This window comes from Quercus suber, unplaced genomic scaffold (genome assembly GCF_002906115.3).
Source record: "Quercus suber isolate HL8 unplaced genomic scaffold, Cork oak 2.0 scaffold_131, whole genome shotgun sequence".
NCBI lineage: Eukaryota > Viridiplantae > Streptophyta > Magnoliopsida > Fagales > Fagaceae > Quercus > Quercus suber.
The window spans coordinates 51,111-61,923 of NW_027069594.1; the positions used below are offsets into that span (position 1 = coordinate 51,111).

Here is a 10,813-nt window from a genome sequence, read left to right on the forward strand (position 1 = left end):
GTATAATGTTCTTTAAAGAAAACGTTTTTGGATGAAGTACAGTTTTTCTTCTTTTCTTGGTTTGGTTGGAATTAGATTTTTGTAGTCTAAGTCTAAGATAACTTAGATTTTTTTTTTTTTTTTTTGTGCGGAATTAAAAACTTTTTTAGGCAAAGATACATATATTTATGTAAGTTAGCATTGTTTCCAGTTATGGCTATAACTCCTACATTGTTCGTAGTAAACTTTGGATTGTTTTCAATTGACAAGTAGAACATTAACAAATATGTTATTTGTGCTTGATGAGACGTATACGTATTGATTGTGATTTTCATGTTGCAGAATTATTAATAGATTTGAAAAAGACCAAAAAAAAAAAAAAAGATGAGTGAGAGCCACTGAGAGGAGGAAAAAAAATCCTTAAAATTGCTTCAAATATTGCTGCATTGAATGATTTAAAAGTTATATAGGCATGGATTTATGCATAAATTTGTGGTGTTTCTTTTGTTGCTTTTAAGTGTTTGACATTTGAGTTTTTTTGAGTAAATGATCTATTGGTTTTTTCTCTTGTGTATGTGTGTTTTTTAATGTGCTATGTGTGTGCCAATCTTCGGTATTATTCAATTCTAAGATGTGGACGTTGCATTCTGTTAATCTTATAAAAGTCTAACACTAATTATCTTGAATGCCATTTGATTTTCTGGCACATGTTAGTCTTTTGGTTAAATATTTTCATATAGAAGCTTCTATTGAGAGATGATGTCTTTAGGAAATGTCTTTGAAATTCCTATCCACAATACATCTTTTTTGAGTGAGTTATTTTCTTAAAACAATGCTTACTAGTTACTCCTAAATCAGTTTTATATGTGTTCATGATTATTGATATGCAGATTATTTACAACTTTAAGTTAAAAGACCCACATGATACATCATTTCAGTAATCGTAAAATTTTAACTTTTACTGCTACAACGTTTGAAAGCCTCTCACTATAAAAATAAATAAATAAATAAAACCGCTTAAATTACAATCAAATGCTTGCTGAACATTGAATTTACATTTTAAACTAGTTTAGTCTTGGTCCTATGAGCATTCAACATTACAAGCTTTTTTTTTTTTTTTTTCTTCTACCCAAATTCTGCACGCGCATGTTTTTGCTGCATATTTCAAAATTTTAAAAAGTGAAAGATACAGAGTTGTAGATATAAAGGGAAGAAACCAAATTGTTTCAATAATGCCCCCTTGTTATAATACTAACAATTAAGTTGATGGTTTATTAAAATGTCTCATGTTATGCCACGTAGGATAAATACCCACTTAAACTTATACCACATAAACAATTAAAAAAGCGAAAAATTATACTATAGATGAAAAAACATGTTATTCCACTTAATGTAATAGTAAGTTAGGAGATATTTCCTATTAGCGTAGGGAGCAGAGAGTATTTTCGAGAATGGTTCTTTTGAATTCGTGTCTTTTGGAAATCCAAATTCTGATCTGTGATTATTGTTATTAAATCTTTTTTTTTTTTTTTTTGTCAATGGGTATCTTTGACCATTTGGTTTTTGTTAAATTTCGGATTCAAAATCTTGGTTTCTTTGTTTATGCTTACCTTTTGGTAGGGCTTCCAAATTTCCATAGACATTGATTTCACGTCTAACATTGAAAATTTCATTGCAATGTCACAACTGTGGAATGACAATGGTTAAACACAAATGCAAAGGTGGATTTAGACCTTTAGATTTTTTTTTTTTTTTAAATGCTTGATGCTGTTATTTCCCACCCCCTTATTTATGATGCTTTGATATTGAGCATTTTTTCCTGTTATCTGTTATTAATTTTTTAATATGCCTAGATAGCAAAGAGAAGATGAGAGAACCAAAAGCGTGTCCAACAAAGGTTATTAGAAGATCTAGGAAGCAAAAAACTCATTCCAAGTTCGCGGTATTGGACAAGGGAACTAAAATCTGTTCTAATTTGAAAGAGATCGGTGACTCAAATATGTTGGTGCCACACTAGATCTGAGATAAGGTTCTAAAGGATGGCTAGAAGAAGAACAAGAAGACTATATCTAGGTAATACTAACCGTTATGCTTGCATCTGAATTGGTTCTGAATAAATAGTTTAGAAGAAGCTATATTTCGTATATATTAATAATTTTTTTTTATAAACCTGAGTGGTTCTGTCATTTGTTTCTTTGATTTAGAAACTTGATCCTATTGATACAGTTTACTGAATACATTTGACAACTTCTGTTTCTCCTAAGTGGTTCTGTTTGAAAAAACTCAGAAGGATTTGGCACTTTGTTAAAACTGTGAAATTTGAAAGTATAATGTTATTTACTTTTAGGTTTTGATAGAGATTTATTTCTTAAGATATTTTTAACTGTTGATTTGATTGTTTACAATGCTCTGTTTTATAGTTTTTTAAAATTGTATTCCATTCTTAAAATTAGATTGGCAATTTGTTTCGTGCTAAGAATTAAAAAGTGAAACAAGGGTAACCTGTTCTCAATTTTGTTTCATTGTACCCTTTTGTTATTTACTTTATTTTTTGTTTTCTTTTAGATTATGAGAGATTTAATATTCTATATTTAGGTTATGGTTTTATAATTGTTGGAGGATTCTTGTTTTAGTTTATTTATACCATATTTTTCATTAAATTTTCGGTTTTGTTAGAGGATATTCCGAGTATCCTAGGATTTATATCAACATGAAATTCAAGTGATGTAATATTTGTGGTTCTAGTTTTGAACACAGTTGTAATTTTAACCTAATTTTTTTTGCTTAATTGTAGTTATGATTAGGGGTTTTTTAGATAGATCTTGCTTACATCTCAATGTGTTAATGTCATTCTTTCCATCTTATCATTTTCTTCGTGTCTTTGTTCAATTGAAGAAAATTGGAGTGCAAAATGTTATTAGACAAATAACAACGGACTGCCATGAACAAGGAAAACATTTGTAGGAGACGACCAACTTTTCAAAAACTAAGGAAAGCTGTTTATCTGTTGTGGTTGGTCCTCACTTTTTTTATTTTTAAAAGTCTAAGTTGTTCAAGTATTAGGAAAGCCGTTAATTTGTGAAATAAATAAAAAGAAATAGCATAATCTCAACATATCAGATCAGTTGGTGTTTGCTTGAATTGCATCTATTATTCTGTAAATTTTACAGACTCAAATGAGGAGGGGACTAGACCTGCAATTAGAATTCGTCTACATCCAAACTGAACAAATGTGATTACCACACAAACATTCATTTTAAACTCTCTCTTTTTCTTCTTTTCTTTTCTTTTTTCTCTTTTGGTGTTTGTGTAGGTGATTTTGTAGATTTGCCTGCACCTAAGTATATCTTACATGCCCGCATTACCTATCATAAACCAAGAACCCATGCTACAAATAAATAAACGCTATGAACAAAATGTTAATGTTGTTCTAGATGTAAGTAGAGCATTGTATAGACGTAAATACTTCATTCTATTTTTATTACAAATAAATCAAATTAATCAGTTGATGTTTGTTTTGTATTGCGAGCATTTATGATTTTGTAATTTTTATAGACTTGAAGTAGGAAGTTAATTGCATTTAAAATTCTTCTCCATCTAAACAGAATAGTTATGATTACTACATAATCATTCATTTTAAACTCTCTCTTTTTCTGTTTTTGTGGATGTGATTTTGTAGATTTGCATGCCAATATTGCCTATCATGGACCAAGAACCTACAATATACACTGTGGATTAGGTTTGGATCAAATACCCCTTTTCCACAAGTTTGTAAACCATGCTAAGATCATTGCTTATGTTTTTTTTATACAATTGTTTTTAATTTTTAATTTTAAAATTTAAAATTAATTTACTTTTAAACTAAATTATTTTTCTTTATATTGTCCATTGTAATATTGTAAATAAATAAATTAATGTTGTAAATATTATTGTTCTTTAGATAGTATAGCTATAATTAGATACAAAATTTAATTGTTCTATAAAATGAATGGATGTACTACATTACCTAGATTAATTTTAATGTATTTTACTGTATTGCTATGTCAAGTTTATGGTATTTTAAATATGTATAATGTTCCCGTGCATTGCACGAATTAAATGCTAATATATATAAAGTCGAAACCTTTGACTTTTAATTAATCTCTTCACAATTTTACACGTCAGCATTTTTTTTTTTAAATCTAATTTTTTTTCTATTAAATATACTAGGTTGTAACCTCATACATATGTATGAATACACTTAAAAATATACTGTAGGGACTCAGTTTAGATTTGACCCTGAGTATAAATGGGTTTTCAGTCCAACAAGCCCAAACAATAAATTTATAGAGAGTGGGTTAAAGGTTTAGGCGCTGCCCGTCGTTCATCAAGCATGAACTCTTTTTTATAAAAGAAAATACTTAGAGTTTCTCTACAACTGAGGGGATGCTCCTTGGCCCATGGCCGAGGAGCCCCTCTTCTTCTCTTTTTCCCCCCCTCCCCTGCTTTTTGTGTCAAGCTCTCCCATTCTCTTTATACCAATAAAAGCACGGCTTGACACTTCCCTCTGGCTAGCTTTTTTAGGGCGACTCCACCTGGGCCTCTGATTGTAGAACTAGCTGGTAGGATTAGCTTGTAAATTTGTTTGTGAAACACGCCTGCCTGAGCCTCTGATTGTAATTTGTACTGTTTCTATTTATGAAATAATAATATCAAGATTTCTCTTTTCGCTGTCAAAAAAAATTTTTTTTTTTTACTTCGCCAACCTAGTGTAAAACGACCGCTTAGCACAATCGCCTGGTGCGCCGGCCAGCACCCTAATCCTCCCCACAGACGGCGCCAATTGTAGGGACTCAGTTTGGATTTGACCCTGAGTATAAATGGGTTTTCAGCCCAACAAGCCCAAATAATAAATTTATAGAGAGTGGGTTAAAGGTTTAGGCGCTGCCCGTCGTTCATCAAGCATGAACTCTTTTTTATAAAAGAAAATACTTAGAGTTTCTCTACAACTGGGGGGATGCTCCTCGGCCCATGGCCGAGGAGCCCCTCTTCTTCTCTTTTTCCTCCCTCTCTCTTTTTACTTTACTTGCTTTTCTTATATAGTCTTCATCTTCCTATCTCCTTCTTCCATCTGTTGATCATCCATTCGCCTCTCTTCTGGCCGTCCGTCCCATCAGAGGCCTTATCGGTACTCAAGTGGTTCACTCTGATCAACGTTACCCTGCTAAGGGCTTATATCCCCATTAATGCGGCCAGAGGGGTTAGGTGAATACATTAAGTGTGAATGTGACAGCTTGCTCTGGGCTTGTCCCCTCCCAAAATTATCCTTAGTATGATGAGGACGAAGAGGTCCTCGGCGTGGGTCAAAAAAGAGGCTTTCCCCAACTTAGCCTTGACTGGTCAGTCTTCCTCGGCGCTGGCCTTAGGCCTACTATGCGATGGGCTGTGGCTGTCAGGCCCACGGGCCCCACATATACAATAAGATGCATAATATAATTCCTATATATATAATTTAATACTATTGATAGTCATTTTTATATTTTGTTAACTTTAAAAAAAAAAAATTGTAAGGATATTATATATATATATATACATATATAAAACCAAAACCTTTGAAATTCTCATAATTTTTCACATCAGCACAATATTTAAATAAAATTATCAGTTTATTTAAATAAATTTTTTTTTTTTTTTATCTAGAAGTAAAACTCTATCTCTCTAATAAGTTCAACTTAAACTCAAACTCGTCATTATCATTTTTTTGAAATAAAATTATTTTTGTTTAATCAAAACTTAACAATGAGTGAAACTCAATCTCTCTAACAAATCCAACTTAAACTCAAACTTAAATGTTGATAATCTATATAAAAAAAAAAATTATGATAGGGCTAAAAAAAAAAAAAAACTAATTTTTTTAAATAAAATTATTTTTGTTTAATCAAAACTTAACAAAGAGTGAAACTCTATCTCTTTAACAAGTCCAACTTAAATTCAAACTCAAATGTTGATAATCTATATAAAAACAAAAATTATGATAGGACTTAAAAAAAAAAAAGACTAATGTTGAAAAAAAAGAGACTCACGTTGATAATTGTGGGTTTGATTTTTGGGTTGAAATCAAGGTAGTCAATACCATATCGATACCGGCTAGTATGTACTGTACCGGTATCGAAATATCAACGTTTTGTACCAATTTAAATACCAGCCATATCGGCTATATCGGCCAATTTCGAGCAATATCGACCAGTATTGGGCATACCCGCCGATATAGAAATTTTTTTTTTTTTTTTTTTTTTTAAGTTTTGTAATTTTTGAATTTTTATTAGGGCAAAATGGTAACTTATTTGCATTAACTTATTAGTATTATTTATTTTCTTAGTATGCAATGGTAACTTTTAAGCTTTCTATTTTTTATATTATGTTTCTTTTTTCTTCTTTTAATTGATACTAAAGTCTAAAATCAGGAATAATTAGTTCTGAATTGAGGAAATGTTTTATGGTAAACTTTTATATTTATTATAATACACACACACACACACACACACACACACACATATATATATTTATTTATTTATAAATATAAAAAATAGTGGTAAACCCAAAACGGTACATCAGTATTGACCGGTATCCGAAATATCATATTGCTGGTCAAACCGGTACAGTCTCCGATACGGTATTGACTCCCTTGGTTGAAATTTCTACTTTTTTTTGTTTATATTGTACATGGCAGATAAAATATCTCTATTTTTTTTGGGAGAAAAATAAAAAATGCAATCTATGTCTTCCAACTTAGGGAACGATAAATTTTTATTAGATTGATAATCGTGGGTTTAGTTTTTGGGTTGAAACTTCTACTAATTATTTTTTTATATTGTACATGACAAATAAAGCATCTCTATTTTTTTAGAGAAAAATAAAAAATACAACCTATATCTTCCAGCCTAGGAAATGATACATTTTTATTTAGTATGTTATATATAAATTTGTTGAATTTGGTTTAGTTTTGAAGTAGAACTTGAGGATTTTATAAATTTTGAAGTTTTAAGTCTTGGGGTTTTTTGGTGTTTACATCTCACTAGGTTAATCTTAATTCTTCATCTTCAATACTTTTTATTTAGATTCATATGATTTTTTGTTTTCTTATTAAAAACTATATTTTTGGTTGGTTAATTATTTGTTAAGATTAATTTCAATTTTTTTTTTTTTTTTAAGAATGTCTATCTACTCAATATTAGATTTTTTTTTTTTTTTTTTTTTGAGTCAATAGTGTTTCATGAGTCAGCGACTAGGTAGGTGTAAAATATAATTACTTATTTTGATGTGGGGTAAAATTGTAAATCTCATTTGAAACATGACGCTCATCCCCTCTTCACTGCCAGTTTTCTCTCCACAACCCAGACCGTCCTCTCCCACAACTCAATGCCTCCACCTCCTCCAGCACCACTCATCTCTTACGCACGACAGTTTATCCCCCTCTCTCAACATCAGTTCTTCTCTCCCACAACCTGTGGTTCTTCTCAGTTCGCACTGCCAATCGAGTCCGCCGATCTATTTTCTTTTTTCTCCCCGATATGGTTTTGGTCTTAATAGCCCCCATCACCAGTCCCTTATTACCGGTCACCACTAACGTCCTTAGCCGGCACCGCTATAAAGATTTCACCGACCGTCATCAGCTGCCATCACCTCGTGGGCACCATGGCTGAATTCATCTTCAAAATCGATTGCAACGGTGCGGCATTGATGGATTCGTGAAACCACAAAGTATATTTCCTTTTTTTTTTTCTTTAATGTTGTGGTTTCTGTATATTCGTTATCAGATTTGTTTTTGGACTTCATATGCCTTTATATTCTGTTTGGTCACTGAGAAAATGTGGAAAAGAAAGAAAATTTAGTTTTATTGATGGTAAAGTTTTCGTCTTTTTTTGGGTGGTTGGGTGGGGCATATTGTTTAACTTAGTTGAGGAAATTAGAATCAATAGAATATGATAGAGGAAACCAGAATACAATAGAATATGATATTAAAAGAATTTAAAATATCAATTTTTGTCTGGTTTTCTTGGCATCTAAACTGAGCCTAATTAATTTCAGGTGGGTTCTGTTTGTTGCGGTTCTGGATTATGTTTGTTTGTTGTATCAGTTGTTTGTATTTTCTATTTATATTTATATCTACTGCTGGATTGGATTTTTTGTACTCAGAGCTGTGCCAACTAGGTGTCCTCTTTAAGGCACTGTCTCAGTTTACATTAACGGGCAACTCATGAATTGTACGGTTGACTTTGCATTAAATTCTAGCAGAAAGGACCCAATATTGCTTTGAAATGTCTCCATCTTTGTTTTGTTTGAAGCATACTCAACAAAATGTCTTTTTTTGTTTCAATTTTTAGCTGTCATGAATTATTTTATTGTGGAAGGTGCTTTTCAATATGATGTAGATCTTGCTTTTGTTTGCAACTCATTGCTTGGTTGTCCTTATATGGGATCTCCATGGAAATGGCTATGATTTTAGTTTCAGAAAGCACTTTAAGCTTAATAGTTTATCATTGGAGAGCAGGCTACTATCCCTTTGCAGAATCCTTAAAAATCATTAGGATTAGTTGTGGTGGTGGCTTCTCAAAATTTACCACTAGATGTCAAACTTTAGTGTCAAATTTGCCAGTGTTTTCAGTTTCAAAAAGCATATTTAAGCTTAATAGTTTATGATTGGAAAGAAGGCTTCAATCCCTTTGCAGACTTAAAACTCATTATATATTTATTTTGATCTTTCCTCTCTGTATTTTTTCTTGAACTCGGGGAGAACCATAGAAGATCAAATTTTACTTGGGCTTTGTCTCTTTAAAGAATGGTTAGTGATATTTTTACTTTAATTTTAGGATTTTCCCTTACCAATATAGAATTTTCTAATGTTCTTTCACTATCAGATTTTTATTACTGCAAGGACCAGTTTCGAGTGTATGATTGTTTTGAAATTGTGTTCTAGCCCATGCATGACAAGAAATTTGATGGGTTTATAAATCTTTAATCTCAGAAATATGAATAAGAAACATTTAATATTTTTCTTTTTTTGGTTTGTTGGTGCTAAGACGTAAACATTTAAGATTTTTTGTTTGGCTGAGGAGGGTCACTTTGTCAAGAGTGTAGTAAATATGTGGTTCTAGACTTCAGCTCTGTTTTCATTGCTTTTAATTCAGACTTAGAATACTTTGAATTTGTTGGCTTTCATTTATTTTAGATTTAGGATTGAGGTTGGAAAGTGTATATAATTAAGTGAGTTACTGCCAATGATGGGCTATATTTTCCAGTTGCAGAAACCTAACAACAATTGATGTTATTTGTAAATTACAATTAAATACCTAAATCTGTTAAAATGTTTTTTTTTTTTTTTTAAACCCATTACAAAAATCGTTTTTATTGAATTTAGAATGGTTGATAAACTAGCTTTTGCTTTTTAAAAATCATTACAAATAACAATATGGGACTCAAATTGTTCATAGCTAAACTGCGCATTTCATAAGATTTATTATTGTTTCTGACCTCAACTCAAATAAACTTCAATTCTAAATATTCTGAAGTAATATGTTTGCATATGTAGATGTGGGTCATGGGTTTGTATTTTAGGTCATTCTTTCCATTGGGTTTTGTTTGAACAACTTTCAGTGAGTTCATTTGGGTGTTATGAACACACTTTCCTATCTTTCTTTTTCATCCTTTTCTATTAATATAATATCAGTTTGTGTTTAATATTTGTAGATTAAATAGTATTTACTGATGTATCTTAGTCATTGGCAGCTTGGGGAGTTTGATATTGTGGGTCTTCTAAGATAGAAGTTCAATAGCAGTTTTGGTATATGGGGACAACCAAAGATGCAATGGACATAGATTATGAATCAATCTTTTGCTGTGATGTTAACAACTACACCATTTTCAAATGAAATACAAAACAACCGGGTATGAACTAAAGATTTTGAGCTAAATGATATGGTCTCCATGTATCTTTTAGTTTTGTTTTTAATTTTTTCATTCAACTTATCTTTCAACCTTGCAGTGCCACGAGTACACAATTGAAGAGCTCATCACAAAGAGCTTCAACAACGTCGACATTGTCCTCTTTAGCAATCAGATTGGCCAGATGAATATGGAGAAAGCTACATCATGGGCAACAGTACCTAATCTTTCTCCCTCTCCTTTGGTATTGGAACACCAATGTTTTTTTTTTTCTTTTTTTCTTTTTTCTTTCCTTTTGGGTTTTCAATTCTGGCAGATTATTATTGGAACACCCAGTGTTTGAAGAAATGCTTAAACTGAACTTTGGATTGGATGTTTGGCACCCAATTGTTTATGCATGTACTATGCTATTTAAGATTTCTTTTAATTTTGTTGTGAATTGTGATATCAATATTTGGTTAAGATTAATACTTTGAACTAGATTCTCATGTTGTTGTTGCTTTATGGTTGGGATACATAATTTGGATCTATGTAACTTTCTTCCTACCAGATAGTTAGATACCCTTTTTATTTTTTGGTAAAAATTTCACACCTTGCTGTTGTTGATTACTCATAAAGTTAATTAAGCTATTTGTGTCTTTTAGTGAGAAGAACATGCATTTTCATGTTCTATGGTTCTATCTACAAAAAATTACTCTCAGTTCTTGGTTTGCAAAAGTCTGATTGCAAAATTAAGATTAGAGCTCTTATAGAGAGAGACAGTGAAATGTGCCATTTTTTCCAGGGCTTTCTGCCATGGAAGCTTATGCTGCTATGCAAAGGGTTCACCCAGTGAAATTTGGATTTCATTAGCATATCAAATTTCAGTTTGAGTCCAGCCAAATCTTTATTCAAAATTTCCACATTTTCTCCT

At 31.3% G+C, this 10,813-nt stretch overlaps 2 long non-coding RNA genes across 2 annotated transcripts; both read left to right on the top strand.

Moving 5' to 3' along the window:
* Positions 1-1,510: 1,510 nt before the first annotated feature.
* Positions 1,511-3,994, top strand: LOC136068734 (uncharacterized). The gene is made up of 2 exons (XR_010630044.1): positions 1,511-2,052; positions 3,659-3,994. It is a non-coding gene; the product is annotated as an uncharacterized LOC136068734 (long non-coding RNA).
* A 3,303-nt stretch (positions 3,995-7,297) lies between these two features.
* Positions 7,298-10,298, top strand: LOC112027786 (uncharacterized). The gene is made up of 2 exons (XR_010630043.1): positions 7,298-7,719; positions 10,001-10,298. It is a non-coding gene; the product is annotated as an uncharacterized LOC112027786 (long non-coding RNA).
* The last annotated feature ends 515 nt before the right edge of the window (positions 10,299-10,813 follow it).